The following is a 16,330-nucleotide window of genomic DNA, read 5'->3' on the forward strand; positions in this document are numbered from 1 at the left end:
TATGCAAACAATGAAGAGCAATCTGCTTTACTTAAATCCACCTACTTCAATATCATTTAAATGTTAATCTCACCCTAAACACTGTCACAGAAATACCCAGAATAATGTTTGGCTAGCCCTCCAAGAACCCCGTAGCTGTCACATAAAATTAACCATCACATATACGTGTACCGTCTCAAAGCCTTGCCCCCTCCCTCCACCTACCCAGAGGTCACCTGCACAGTTCCCATTTACTATCCAGACTTCCTGCAGCATCATTTATTGGAGAGAATGCTCTGACCACACAGGGAGGAAAGGCACAATAGGAAGTGCTAGAAAGTGAGTGTTCCAAGGACAAGCCTCAACTAATGAACAATGGGAGCTGGTGGAGAACCTTAAACTCCTCATCATTTGGGGTGATTTTCAGAGCCTCATTTCACCCCACCTCCAAGGAGAGGATCCCTTTCCTGTCTCCTTTCCCTGCTGCTTCACGATGCCTCCTGGGGTCACCTCCCAAAGGAACTGCTTGCACCTAATTTCTTGTCTCAGCAACTGCTTTTGGGGCAGATCTCCAAAAATTAAAGACACTCTCTAAGCTAATGGTTGCTATTCCACATTGCTCCCTTCCCTTTCTACCATTCCCTTCTTAATTTCAGGCCCTACCTCATACAAAGAGAGCTTATGCCTATAAACTGCAGGGGAAAAAAAGTTGATCTCTCCATGGAGAAGATCGAACCAGGAATAAGGGACCACCCCCTTTTCTAGCCAAGGACTGTTTTTTAGCAATACACACACACACAAATTTGACAGTACCATTATAAAATAACAAGTAGATTCTTCCGATAAATAGACAGAAGCTATCCAATTGTATCTGTAAAACTGAATAAAACCATTCCTAGACGGAGATGCTCAATTGATACTTATTCATGGAGAACAGATAAGTGAATAAATGAATAAATGGCTAACTTCCAGTTGCAGAATTGAACACATAGGTCACAAAAACAAAGGCTGTCCCCTGATAAAAATTGGAAAAGCCATTGAACTGAGTATAAGATCCAAGTGGAAATGCCTAGCTGTTGCTGTGTCACTGTTCATGTAAACACCCACAGCAAGTCACATTACTGCTGTGTCTTAATTTGAATTAAGAATGTCACCCACTCCAGCATTAAGAGCTTTGGTCCCCAAGTCAGGACAGCTGGACAGGAAATCAAGCTCAACAGTAACTGACATGGAACATTTGGTAAATTACGATCTCAACTGGAGTAAATGCAAAGATGGCGCTTACACTTAACAGATTATTATTCAATTGCAATGAGAGCTTGGCCTCAAAAATGTAGTCAATCAGGTTCTATACCCAGCATAATTATTTAGGGGCTCAGAAATCTAAGGGCTTTCTTTCAGTTATCTTTGCTTTCCTTCCTCAAGAACAGAGGATGATCCAAAACCATGTTCCAGGCACTTTTGTTTTATAGTGTTAGAAATCTTTATCAAAATGAACTTTTAGTTAGAAATAAAATTTATACATTATAACATCTTAATTTATTCAGTCAACCAATATTTACCATGCACCATTTTTCAAAGTACTGGAGATACAGCAGTGAACAAAGTAGACAAAAAACTCTAACCTCATGAGACTTACACTTTAGAAGAAGAGGTGCTCTGATTGAAGGGTATATATGAGCCAGCAGAGGCAAGGAGGAATAGTCCCTGGGCTCTTCTGTATGCATAAGAATCACCTGGAACAGTCTCCAGGAAGGAAATTAGAATTTTTTTTTTTGAGACAGAGTCTTGCTTTGTTGTCCAGGCTAGAGTGAGTGCCGTGGCGTCAGCCTAGCTCACAGCAACCTCAAACTCCTGGGCTCAAGCAATCCTTCTGCCTCAGCCTCCCGAGTAACTGGGACTACAGGCATGCGCCACCATGCCTGGCTAATTTTTTCTATATATATTAGTTGGCCAATTTATTTCTTTCTATTTTTGGTAGAGACAGGGTCTCGCTCTTGCTCAGGCTGGTTTCGAACTCCTCATCTTGAACAATCCACCCGCCTCGGCCTCCCAGAGTGCTAGGATTACAAGCATGAGCCACCGCACCCGGCCAAGAAATTAGAATTTTTAACAAGTATAATCCAAAGTACTTGATGCCGGTGATACAGATCACACTGAAGAAACACTGTCCTAGAGTTACCCACGGCAGAGTTTGCAAACTGCGTGCCTAGATGACTCCTCTAGGGACTGGTATTTCTGTCCTGTTTCTCAGACAGTCATCAATGAATGTATTTGATGGATGTCACCATTAAACTAGAGCATGGGAAACACATGAAGTTTAGCTAGAGGTAGTCTTTGTGCCAAAGTCAGAGCCAAATAAAAACAAAGTACTAAACCTCATATCTTAGAGCAACCCAGAATATTCTTAACAGAAAGCAGATGAAGACTTGTTAGTTGCTGTTTAGCCGAGTTCCAGAACACTCGGCGTGTACCTCTGCACACGAACTTAGCGTAATTATCATAAATATCTCTGTCTGCCACTGTTTCCTATTCTGGAGTAGTTGTTCATGAAAGACGAGCACTGTGATTTGCGTGAGTCTTTGTGTCCATGTGTGTCACCACAGTGCCTGTCATATCTAGACAACAAATGCCTGTGAAATCCTTGAACAAATGAAATAATGAATGATTGAATAAGTGAGTTAACAAACAAGCCAACCTCTTTTGCTTCAAATGCTTCTCCACCTCGCAAACGTGTGGGTGTCCCTTTCTACCTGGTGTCCAGCTTCCCTCCCAAGTCTCAGATTTTAATATTGAAAGAAGGACAAGAATGAAGAGAAAAATCAACCATTTACTGATTGCTGCCTCCAAAAATTGGCCAAAAAGAAAAAAATTGCAGAATGCTCATTACCACATGGCTTCGTAGATCTGGCTACATTTCAAATCAAATCAGCAAAAATATATCTGCTAGAAAGCAAGCTTGTTGTAAGGCAGCTTATAAGACTTTGCTGGTCCTCCAACACCAGAGTCATACAAAGTTTCCACAGCACACCCTATTTCCCCTGCAAAAACTTTTAACCCTTAAGGTATTCCCCTCCAAAATTTGATGGTGGTGGTGGCAGCGATTGATAAAGATCGGAGCAAGAGCTTCCAACTGTTTACTTAGGTGCCACTGCCCTCTGCTGGATAGAATTAGAAGTTTCCATGTGAATGTTCATCATTTTCCAAAACTTCTGGGTAGGAAGGGACTTTTAAAGTTATTCTTATCTAGTCAAATCTAGGGCTAAAACTAAGTCTCAGTCATTGATTTTTTTTTTCCTTTTGCCTAAGGCTTCAGTATGACTCAACACAGCATTGTTACTGATCCTGTCTTTATTCAAAATGGTGATATTTTGTTCATCATGGATTTTTTGCATTAATTTTGATTACTTTTAATATTGCATTAAAATATTATTTATCTTGATGAATAATTCTTTTTGTGACCTCTTAAATTTTGTGCATGAGGTGAGTGCCCTCACTTGCCTTACCCTAGTGCCAGGCCTGGACAAGCTAGCCCTTAAACTACTTTCTCCAGATGGTTGGCCAGCTACATTCGAACACTTTAGGGCCGGCTTCCTTGACTTTTCTCACTGAGTGTAGGCTCATTAAACAAAGCTCCTGCATAATTTTGTACCTCTTTTTGCATAATTGCTGGATAAATGTCCAACTCCACTCTAGACTCTGAGCTCTATGAAGGCAGGAACCTTATCTGGTATTTTGTCTAACCATAGGATTTTCAGTCTCTAACAGACCTGGAACATAGTAAACCTCCATAAATATAATTTGGGTGAAATAAGAATCAAATACCCCCAGTGAAAGAAGGAAGATCTGTGAGGCAGACTTTTCCATACTTATCTCTATTAGAAATATCTTACTATGGAGCACGGTAATAATAACAACAACTGCCACATGCTGATCATTACTGCAAGGCAGCCTTTGTGTTCAGTAATATGTAGTCTCATTTAATCCATACAACAACCTTATGAGACATGTACCATTATCATCAACATTTCAATAGAGGAGGAATTTGAGTCTTAGAGAATTACAGAAACTGGAAACATTTCTTCACATTAGTTAAACACTTTCACATATCACACAAAAATAATTCCAAATCCCACCCAAGAAGGATTATATATCTATTATGTGAAAGCCTCTGGAATAATATCTAAAAGAGACAAAAAAGAAATGCAAAACATATTTCCATCTCGGATCATCAGTTTAGGGAAATGGAGAGAGTATTTTTAAAAATAAGTATGCTTTGCACTAGAATGTTTATAGCAGCACAATTCACAATTGCAAAGATGTGGAAACAACCCAAGTGCCCATCAATACATGAGTGGATTGATAAAATGTGCTATATGTAGACCATGGAGTTCTACTCAGCCACAAAAAACAATGGTGATATAGCACCTCTTGTATTATTCTGGATAGATCTGGAACCCATTCTTCTAAGCAAAGTATCACAAGAATGGGAAAACAAGCAACACATGCACTCACCATCAAATTGATTTTAACTGATCAACACTTAAATGCACATGTAGTAATAACATTCATCGGTGTTGGGCAGATGGGAGGGGTATATACCTACAGAATGGGTGCAGTGTGCACCATCTGGGGGATGGACACGCTTGAAGCTCTGACTCGGGTGGGGCAAAGGCAATATATGTAACTAAACATTTGTATCCCTGTAATATGCTAAAATAAAATGAAATGAAACAAAATAAAATAAAATAAGTATACAAATTATAATTTTTAAATATAAGGTCTAGAAGGGTCGATGTCATAAAAGAAGGACTAAATGTGAGTGAAAGATTATAATCTGGTTGGAGGGATCAGGAATTCATTCATAGGAGGTGGTGGCATGTCAGCTAAGCCTTGAAGGAGGGATAAAAATCAGCAGGTAAAATAAGGGGAAGAGAAAGGAGAGCAATTCAGAAAGAGACAATAGTCCAAGTGCGAGGAGAGACGCAAGAGCCAGTGTTGGGGGGAGGAGGTGCATGTCATACAGGAATGTTCCAGTTTGTCTGTAATCCAGAGGACATGTAGAAAAGCAGAGGGATATAGGGCAGTGAGGCAGACTGGGACATCCCACCCAGGGCTCCCCACTCCAGGCCCAGGAATCCGTACTTAGGTATTTCCTACTGAAAGGAAACAATGTTCTTGGGAAGAACAATGCCATGGTGCTCAAACCCTCCTCCCCCACTAAAATCTACTGCCTCTGGCTGTTGGTAGTTCCTCTGGCTAACAGGGATACCTCATTCAAGCCCTTCCCACTTCCAGGCCACAAAGGTAGGTGAAAGGGTCTGGAATATTCGTAGTGCAGGAGAGGGCAGCCCCAGGTGGCTGCTCAGCTAATCCAGGTAGTGGTGGAGGCAGCAGTGCTGGCCCCATTGGACTACATTGAGTCTGGGTTGGGACAACAGAGTTAGTGGTGGGCAGGTGCCTTGGCACTGGCATTATTGGTGGGGCTGGGACGTAGGCTCTCAAGGTCCTATGTGGGAGGTGTTGGTGTCTCCATGTACATTGTTGCTAATAGGAAAAGTCCTTGAAAGACCTTGATGTGTGGAATCACAGCTCAGGAAGGAGCATTATTTAGTCAGTGACAACCATAAAATCAGGATTTTTTTCTAAAATCAACAAATAATTTGGAAATTTTTAGAAAAATTTGGTGAAAAATATACACCAGAATTTATATCATTTGTTTAATAACATAAAGTTTAGTTTAGTTCAAGAATAAGAAATTTCTCATTTTCTTTTCTTTCTTTCTTTCTTTCTTTTTGTTTTACACTTCACAAATTTGTATGTCATCCTTGTGCAGGGGCCATTCTAATCTTCTCCGTATCATTCCAGTTTGGGTCTATGTGCCACCAAAGCTAGCACTCTCATTTTCTTATTCACTTATTTATGCATACAACCATAGCACCTGTTGAATGTTTTAAATATCACTCAGGTTCGCAGCCGTTCACTCACATGGAGACAGGGATCTGTCATGAGGGCCTGGCAGCAAATGAGGGGACATGAAGACAAACTTCCCTCCCACACAGTGGCTGACCTGACCTCCCTGCACCCATGGCCATTACCACCTGCCCCATAGAGCTCTACCTGCCCTACAATATCACTCACCAACTCCTCTAAGATAGCACATTGCTGTAATGTAGGTGTGGTTTACTTCTTCCTTAAGAAGAGGAAGAGACTGTCACCAGAACACAATGGTTTACTGCCTGAGTAACAGACCTGAAGGGTGGGTGAGATGTATTAGTCCATTTTTAACAAGTGTGATTAGTAAAATCTGGCTGTGTACCAGGCTCTGCTAGACTGTAGGGACACAGGAATGAGTGACAGGTAAGTAAAGGAGCCTACAGAGAAAGGATACCAGCCCAGCCTCAGAGGGTTGGAAAAGCTTTCCAGAGAAAGTGGTTTAACTGCTGAGACCTGAGGGATGAGTAAACATTAGCCAGACTCTAGAGTTGCTGAGGAGGAGAGAAGAAAGGAGAAGAGGGAAGAAGGAAAAGTAGAACACAACTGCTACTCCAGCAGAAAGAACGGTAAGTTCTTAAAGGCCTGTGAGAGAGAAAGAGAGATAGAAGAGGGGGAGAAAGACAGAGAGAGAAAGAGACAGAAAGAAATTATAGTCTCTTGGGGAAGTTGGATATTTTTAAGCCTAGAAGACTGAGTGTGAGGTGGGTGATGGGTGCTATAGTTTGGATGTTTGTCCCCTCCAAACTTACATTGAAGTGTAATCCCCAGTGTGACAGTGTTGAGAGAGTGGGGCCTAGTGGGAAATATTTGGGTCATGCGAGTGGATCCCTCATAGATTAATGCTCTTCGTGGGGTAGTTGGGGGGGGGTGAGTTCTCATTCTCTTAGTTCCTAAGAGATTTAGGACATCTCCCTCCCTCCCCCCACCATTTCCTTTCTCACTATATGATCTCTGCACATGCCGGCTTCCCCTCCCCTTCTTCCTGGAGTGGAAGCATCCTGAAGCGTTCACCAAATCCAGATGCCTAGTCTCAAACTTGCTAGTCATCAAAATTGTGAGCCAAATAAAACTTTTATTTTTAATAAGTTTCCCAGCCTCACGTATTCCTTTATAGCAACATAAAATGGAGTAAGACAGCGGAGAATAATGAGAGATGAAACTAGGGTTGCAAGAAGGGTCCAGGTCATCATGAGCCATGTGAAGAGGTCTGGGCTTTATCTGAGAGTACAGGAGGGACATAAGAAAGGATTTAAGAGACAAGTCATGTGATCATATTGCACTAGAGAGGGGGCACCCAGCTGCAGCGTGGGGCCAGATGGGACAGGGAGGGACTGGGAGGAAGAAGCTCATGAGGGTTGATGGGCTAGATCAGGTGAAAGACGAGGGCATCCAGAACTAAATTAATGACCAGGGGAGCTGAGAGAAGTGGGTGTTTCAAAAACTATTAGGAAGAAGTAAAGACCTTGGTGACTGATGGGTGTTGATGTGCAATAAATGTGTTACCCCACAGAATTCATATGTTGAAGCCCTAACCCCAATGTGGCTATATTTAGAGATGAGAGTCCTGAGGAAAAAATTAAGGTTAAATGAGGCCATAAGAGTGGGACCCTGATCCAATAGGTTTAGTGTTCTTATAAAAGAGACATCACAAAATATATTTTCACTCTCTCTCTTTGCTCACCATGTAAGGACATATGGAGAAGCTGGCCATCTGCAAGCTAGGAAGACAGCCCCCACCAGACACTGAATGTACCAGCATGTTGATCTTGGGCTTCCCAGCTTCCAGAACTGTGAGAAAATAAATTTTTATTCTTCAAGCCATCCAATCTGTGATATTTTGACATAGCAGCCTGAGCAAACTAATACAGATGGAGGTTCAAGTAGAGGGACCTCCAGGGCTCTAGCTCAGTTGCAATATGACCTGGAGTACCAGCCACTGATGGCCAAAGCACAGGAGAAACATGCTTGTGGGGGAGGATGAGTTCTATTCTGGGCACATTTGACATGACAGAGCTTGAAGGACTATGGGACATCCAGGTGGAGATGCACAGTAAGCACTTGGATATATAAATCTGGAGCTCAGGAGAAAAAGCTAGACCAGAGATGCAGATTTAAGCAAGGAATGAAAAGAGGGAAAAGGAGAGCTCTTGGGAAGTTTAAGAGTGAAAAGGAAAAATACAAAAAATGCTGGTGGGCAAAAGTTGGGAGAGGGAGAACAACAAGATTAATTAAGTCAGGTAAGGACAGAGAAGGGCTGTGTTGGTTTGCAGTGCAGAGGATGCTGGCAACGCGGAAAAGAGGACTCTCAGTGGAGCAGGAAGGGCAGAGCCAGGTGCAGAGTGAAGGGCTGAATTGACAGGATAAACTCAGAGAGAAATGGAAGCAAAACCACAGGAGAAATGAGGTCAATGCATATTTGCAAATTTTTTTTACTATTGAGCTGTAATTTTTTTTAAATAGATGTAAATAGTGAGATGGAATTCATTACCAGAAGGCATAAAGAGATACTTTATTTGTGCAATGCTATTTTTTAAATTAGGCTATTTGGCAGGTTAGAAATGAAGCCACATTTCAACCTCATGTGGAACTAGATTGGTATATTTTGTTCAGATTAGGTGTTAATAGAAATGAAGCCTCATGAATCTCTAAGCTTTCAAAACCGTTACTTTTGTTTATTTGTAAAGTAGCTTGAGAGCAACTGTAAACATATTCTGACACCTGGCAAATTCCAGGAAAGTTCTGTGTGTTGTAATATGGGTTGTCATTATTGTAATTTGGGGATAATAATATGCTACACATTATTATAATCAAAGAATTCATACTGATCAGAACTTTACCAGTCTATTGTTGAGATAGTGAGAGTTGTAGTGAGAGTCTAGGAGGTGCTCTCTCCCTTTCCCTGGCCCTTCTGCTTCTCTCTCCCTCAATGATCATCCAAATGTGAAGAGCCCTAAATCAGCAGCTGGCAAGATCCTAACTAGTATCTTTTTGAGGGGTCTCTGCCTGTGAGTTAAATCCCTCTGCAAGAGGGATCCCTTTCCTGCTCTCAAATCCCCAAAGGTACTGGAGGATTCTATCACTCTCCTCCTCCCTCTAAATCCCAGAATTTGGCCCATCCAAGACCCATAACCTTCTCACTTTCCTTCTAATTCTCTTCTGCTCCTCCCAAGTCCGGGCAGATATTATCCAGTCTGTATGCAGTTGGGCTGGCTCTAAGCACTCATGTAGTCTTCTAAAGTGTTTGTCTTTGCCAGATCTCAACTTCAAAAACAGAAAAGTTAAAAACTGACTTTCTTCCACCTGCAGTCTACTCCACGTCAGCCGGTTCTTGTAGCATAAAGATGAATTTAATACTGCATCAGACTGACACAAAAGTATTCATTAAAAAAAAAAAACCTATGGGGGGAAATTTTAGTTTATATCTCTAAATATCTTTCCTCTTAAACAAATAAAAGAGAGAGGAAAAAAGGAAGGAAAGACAGAAAAGGGAAAAGCAATCAGATATAATTTAAGAAATTAAATCACGCATCATTTAACAACACAATCACTGGGGACAATTTTGGTATATATCTTTTCAATACATTATCTGAACATATATATATGTGTGTGTATATATATATATATACACACACATACACATATATATATAATGCCTATCTTTTGCCACCTGTAGGTTGCAAGCTGCTTTATTTAACTTAATAATTCACTTATCCCATGTTTGATAGCATTATTCAGTTCTGGAAAACCTTACTAAATGAAAGAAAAAGTAAATTAAAAATTTTTCACTAATTTTAATGAAAAAATTATGAAATGTTTCATCCCAACCTACCATACCCAATTTTCACATTGCTAACTGAACAATCAAAACAAGATAATACAAGCAGTAGACAACAATATTTGAAAGTCTGTAAATATAGTTTACATATTGACTAAACTATAATAAAGATTTATTGTTCTCACAAAAGGAGGAAGAAGAGTCTTGTAGAGGGTGTTGATTGGGAAGAGCTGGGAGGGAGTCATTCTTTTGGAAGATGAATTCTTTGTGAACTATTTTATTTACCAACTTTTCAAACTTTCAGGAGTTTCTTCTTTTTGCCTTTTTTGATTTTTTTTTTTTTTTTTTTTTTTTTGGTGACATAAGGTCTTGCTCTGTTGCCAGGCATGAGTACAGTGGTATCATCAGAGCTCATAGCAACCTCAAACTCCTGGACTCAAACGATCCTTCTGCCTCAGCCTCCCAAGTAGCTGGGACTACAGACGTGTGCCACAGTGCCCTGCCACTTTCAGGAATTTCTGATTATTATCTTGCACTCAAATTAGAAATAATTGGGGGAAGAGAGGATGAGTAAATTCATACCTAATGGGTGCAATGCACACTATCTGGGGGATGGGCATACTGATAACTTTGACTCAAAAGGTACAAAAGCAATTTATGTAACCAAAATGTTTGTACCCCATAATATTCTGAAATACAAAAAAAGTATACAAAAAATTAAATTTAATGTAAAAAGGAACAATTGGACTTAGAAATAAATTTAGAGCACTGAAAACTACCTTAAGGGCAAAATGAAGGCTAAATCTGACAATCCAGATATAATGTATAAAAGGTTAAATCTAACGTATAGAAAGAGCACACAAGATGCTATGGCTTCACTCCCTTGATTGTTGAATGTACACAAACGAAAGTATTTTAGAATCACCTAAAATGGTGCCCAATTCAACTCTGCTTCAGATTACATTATTTGATTAGAAACTATTGTGTTGAGAAAATTGGTGAACCAATTTGGTTAATATGGTTAGCCTAAAACCATTTTTTTTCTTTTTCTTTCTTTTCTTTTCTTTTTTTTTTTCAGACACAGGGTCTCACTCTGTCATTCAGGCTGGAGTGCAATAGCACTATCACAACCTCGCACTCCTGGGCTCCAGCTCAGCCTCCCAAGTATCTGGGACTATAAGTGCACACCGCCATATCCACCTAATTTTCTTTTATTCTTTTGTAGAGATGGGATCTTGGTGTGTTGCCCAATCTGGTCTTGAACTCCTGGGCTCAAGTGATCATCCCACCTTGGCCTCCAAAAATGCTGAGATTACAGGTGTGAGCCACTGCTCCTGGCCCCACAACATAATTTTTCTGTTAGCATATTTATTTAGTATTTCTTGTGTGAAAAATAATGAAATTTTTGTAAAAAGTTGTCTGAAAAGTGGTGTGTTAAATAGCTAATATACCAAATAATCATTAAGTGACAAATCATTATATTGAATAAATCTATATATAAAAACATAATTTCTTGCCAGTAAATATAATTCTACAGCAATATTTTAAATGGCTGCATAAATTCCATTATGTAAATGTACCATAATTTATTTAAACAATTCAAAATTGTTGAAAATTTAGTATTTTTTTCATAATTCATTGTTATAAACAATACTATGAATGAATGTTCTTGTGATAAAGTCTCCTAAGAGGTTTTTCATATTAAAGGATTAGCCTTTTTTACCTATAGCTAGATCTCAATTTTTCTGATTCCCAAGTTAGTATTTTTTTCCTCTACATCAAATTGGGCTGACTTGGATCACATTAAATTTGCTATACACAAGATTCTGTACAAACACAGAAACAAACAAGGTAAGATTCCCATGAACAAATGCATAAAAGTTTATGTTGATTGTTCAGTTCAAAAGAATACAATTCTCATTCCAAAGTAATTGACTGACAGTTTATGAAATAATATGCCTTTCAGAGACATATAGCCAAGAAAAAAAATTTAGTTCTTGTCCAGATTCCTTTGTCCTCATGGTTTGGACTGGGAATCCCTTTTGAGAGACTCCATGCATGTAGGTTATAGCCTCTTTAAGAGGTTTGCAATTTTCGTTGCTTAACCAAATGGGGGGGAAATAATGTGCTAAAAAAAAAAAAAAATTAGGCTTGGCTAAAATTCTTCTGTCTTTACTCTTATTCCTTTATTGGCTCATAAAGGTAATTAAAATGGAAAAACTCTGGCAATCCATATGGCCATAGTGTTCTCCACTAATCATGTTACATAGTTCACACACACACACACACACACGTTACCTGAGCAACTGTTTGCACACAGAAGCAAAAATGAACCTGGTGACAAATACAATTGAAGCAAGAATCCATGGCCTTTGAAAGATAAAATATAGCATAACTGAAAGAATAAGACTGAGAGTGTTTTCAGATATAGAGAAATAAATGGATTCAAATTCACATTTCCTATTCAGATGTGGTATTTTTCTGACGAAGCATAGGTCCTGGACAAGCAGAGTGTTGTGTTATAAACAAGCAGGTTTTCTTTAAATGCTACTAATCTATTTCAGATCTAACAAGTTCTCTTAACTTCTCTCTCCAGCAGTCTGGGTTTTTAAAAAGGTGTGTGTGCATATATATATAGAGAGAGAGAGAAAGAGAGAGAGAGAGAGAAACATATTAATGTAATTTATTCATTTTGTTGAAGAAGAATAGAACAAGGTTTTTTATAAATTCTGCCGACAGAGTCCAGAATTGGTAAGGTTAATTGATTTCCCATTTATTGTCTCTGGCATTGGTATCTTTGACAAAGAGAGGTGTTTTGATGTAAACTTCATAAACAGCAAATCAGTGACCATTTCATTTTCCTTCATTCTCTTTCTGAGGAGGAACCCTAGGGCAATAAAACAAACACTCCCCAGACAGAGAAGTGGAAATGCCAGAAAAGTTCTACTGCTGCTTAACAGACCCTGGGAGTTGGTAGTTGCCCTAACCCCACAATTCCCACAACAATCACCAGCACCTTCTGGCAAGTGTACACTGCTGTGGAAGCCAGAAGCAGAAAACATATCTCTTTGTTCCACTTCTGAATGCCTCTTAATGACAGAACCTAAGAGGAAGTCCAGTGGCAAAGGAGACTGGGAAATGTAGTTTCTGGACTCCCAGAATCCTCAGCACAGAACCAAGTACGGAAGAGAAAGTGTTCAGACTAGAGATAACAGATAAATAACTAGCACACTTCTAAAATTAAAAATGTAAGCAGAAAAACAAAACAGGATTAAGGAATTCAGAAAAAAACTGACAATATAAAGAACATTAACCCCCAAAAACTTCTTAAGCAATAAATTAGAACTTAAAAAAAAATAAGAGAAGGTATAACATACATACAAACAGAACAAGAAATTGTTAAATAAAAGGAAATTTCAAAAAACAAAAAAGAGTAAATTGAAATATAAACTGTGAGAATCAAAATTAAAATTAAAAGTTCAAAAGAGCTCTTGGAAGATTAGGTCAAAAAATCTCTCACAAAATGTAAAAATATATATTGATAGAAAGGAGATCTCCCTGCAAGGCTAATGCAAAAAAAAAAAAAAAAAGAAAGGAGAGAAAACAAGAAAATTATAAAATCTACTAAGATCTGAATAATAAGAATTTCAGAAAAAGAGAACAAAAAAGTAATGAAAAAGAACATAGCAAAGATACAATAAAAGAAAAATTCCTGGAACTGAAGAAAATAAATCTGTAGTTTGAAAATGCCCACCAAGTACCCTAAAATTACCCAGTTATGTCATCACAAAGTTTCAGCACACCAGGAATAAGAATAAGATCCCAAAGGTTGAAATAGAAAGCAAAACAAGATTATATATAAAGATTCAGAAATCAAAAAATGTCATCAGACTTCTAAAGAGCACAAACATAAAGGAAAGGACTGCCAAATGTTATCAAAGTTGAGGGAAAAACTATTTTCAACTTAGAATTCTTTCCCATCTACATTATCAAACAAAAGATAAAGACTTTTTAGAATACAAGATACCCCCAAAAATTATATGTCCCAAACATCGTTTCCCAAAAAGCTATTCTAAAGTAAATTCCACCAGAAGTAGGAAATACACCAAGAAGTCACAAAATCCAAAACCAAGCAGTCAAACCCAAGAGAGAGGTGAGGGGAATTTGGATGACCATGGTTCCTCAATGGCAGCTGTACAAAATTGTCATCAGCCTAGAGATCAAACAATTCAGACTGGGCCAGGCACGGTGGCTCACACCTGTAATCCTAGCACTCTGGGAGGCTGAGGCGGGAGGATTGCTCAAGGCCAGGAGTTCGAAACCAGCCTGAGCAAGAGCGAGACTCTGTCTCTACTAAAAATAGAAGAAAAATGAATTGGCCAACTCAAAATATATAGAAAAAATTAGCCGGGCATGGTGGTGCATGCCTGTAGTCCCAGTCACTCAGGAGGATGAGGCAGTAGGATTGCTTGAGCCCAGGAGTTGGAGGTTGCTGTGAGCTAGGCTGATGCCATGGCACTCACTCTAGCCTGGGCAACAGAGTAAGACTCTGTCTCAAAAATATAAAAGAAAAAAAATTCAGACTGGAGCAGTAGGATAAAAGGCTTCAAAAGAGTCACTTCCCATGAGAAGAAAAACTAACAGACCAGGTGTGGCTATACAGAAAGGACATTACAGTCAGAGTATTTGAGGAAGAATTAAATGATAGGCACATAGAAAACCCAATATATGGAGGGGGAAAACACAGTGATTACTAACTCCAGAAAAACAAAAAGTTATGAAAGAAAGCAAATTTGATTTTATTACACTTTATGATAATGCTGTGAGCAATATTTACATAATCAAAACAATTTAAATGGTAAATACTGATTTCACCAAAAATGTATAATATAGATATAATGGGAGATGAGAGCAGAAGCTTGCAAGGCAGCAGAGGGAGCATTGTTGATGAGGGGCACAAAAGAGATAAAACCTCCACTACTGTAGTTAGAAAATCAATAGAATATTTTGAAAACTGAAAAATTAAGAAACATCGTTTAAGCATGTGGATCCATTGCACAGACCATGAAACTAATGTTTTTAAATTGTGAGCAACTTGCCACAGGTCATACACAGAAACGGCCAGTCCGAGTCTGTCATGCAAAACCTGTGCCTTCAGGTGTTCTGTGTGCTGATTCCCTCACTGGGTGTTTTGGGTGGTTAAGCTCCTAGTCCCACTTTCTAACTCCACAGACTGTCACATAGCATGAAGTTAGATCTGTTACTCAGAACTTACTGCAGAGGAGGATTGTACTAGCCCATGTGTCGGTATGCTGTTGACCAGCATCCTCTGAGAATGAACTACAATGCCAAGATCCTCTTACCATTTCACAAGGAAATCATTTTAAAATTAATTATTCTCATTCTTGACATCTTAAAAATAAAGGTTCTTAATAACCATTAAGCTTCTTAAAGATGCTTAATAATCATTGTTGACTTTTTATTAATGATTCAATGCCATTGCATTTACAGTGTCACAGAAGTGCCCTTTTTCATATTCTAAGCTGTTTTGGAGAAAAGTGTAAGTAAATAGCAGATCCGAAGTAGCAGTTTGGGGCAGCTAAAAATTAGAATACTGGGGAGTTTTTAAAAGTACTGATCCCTAGGTCCCGCTAAAAACCAATTAAAAGTCAAAATCTCTAGATTTTTTTTTTAAAGCATCCCAGATTGTTCTAATGTAAAGTGTTGAAAACCGTAGGTCTACAATCGTGATTCTCAAAGTGTGGTTCCCAGACCAGCAGCATCAGCATAACCCGGGAACTTGTCAGAAATGCAAATGCAACCCCAAATTTGAAATACTGAATCAGATACCGTTGGAGTCGGGGCCAGCAATCTGTGTTTTAACAACCCCTGCAAGTGATCTGATACACACTTATATTCGTTTCCTAGGGCTTTCATAAGAAATTTCCAGAGATTGGATGGCTTAAAATGACAGAATTTTATTTTCTCAGAGTTCTGGAGGCTGGAAGTCTGAAATCAAGGTGTTGGCTGCCTCTGAAGGTTCCCCCGATTCCTTGCCCTTCCAGCTTCTGGTGGCTGTCGGCATTCCTTGTGACTGTGTCACTCCAACCTCTGCCTCCATCTCCCTGTGGCTTTCTCGTCTGTGTGTCGGTGTCTTCTTTTCTTCTGTCTCTTATAAAGACACTTAACATTGGATTTGGGTCCACTCGATACCCCAGACTGATCTCATCTTAAGATCCTTGACTTCAAAGGATCCTGCAAAGACATCCCTTCCCCTCGCATTCACGGGTTCTGGGGGCGTACCTTCAGGGGGCTACCTTTCAACCCACCATAACACTCAAGTTTGAGAGGCACTGGTAGAGGAAGGACAAACAAGGAAACTCCACACGCAAAGATACTCCCTTTAATTTCACACAAATCCTCCACTCTTTTCACTTTCTCTTCTTCATAGTCTTGTTCGTTCCCTTCTCTTCCTTTTATCCACTTACTTAACTGTTATGTGTTTGTATTTCCTTTCCACTATTTCATCTTTTTCTATTTCCCCACATCCCTGGAGACAGAATGTTTCCATTACTTTTT

At 39.2% G+C, this 16,330-nt stretch overlaps 1 non-coding gene across 1 annotated transcript; it reads right to left on the reverse strand.

Moving 5' to 3' along the window:
* Positions 1–5,770: 5,770 nt before the first annotated feature.
* LOC142874660 (U6 spliceosomal RNA) lies at positions 5,771–5,877 on the reverse strand. The gene has a single exon (XR_012922316.1). It is a non-coding gene; the product is annotated as a U6 spliceosomal RNA (small nuclear RNA).
* Between the last annotated feature and the right edge of the window lie 10,453 nt (positions 5,878–16,330).

The sequence above is a fragment of the Microcebus murinus genome, chromosome 12, assembly GCF_040939455.1.
Source record: "Microcebus murinus isolate Inina chromosome 12, M.murinus_Inina_mat1.0, whole genome shotgun sequence".
NCBI classification, from domain to species: domain Eukaryota; kingdom Metazoa; phylum Chordata; class Mammalia; order Primates; family Cheirogaleidae; genus Microcebus; species Microcebus murinus.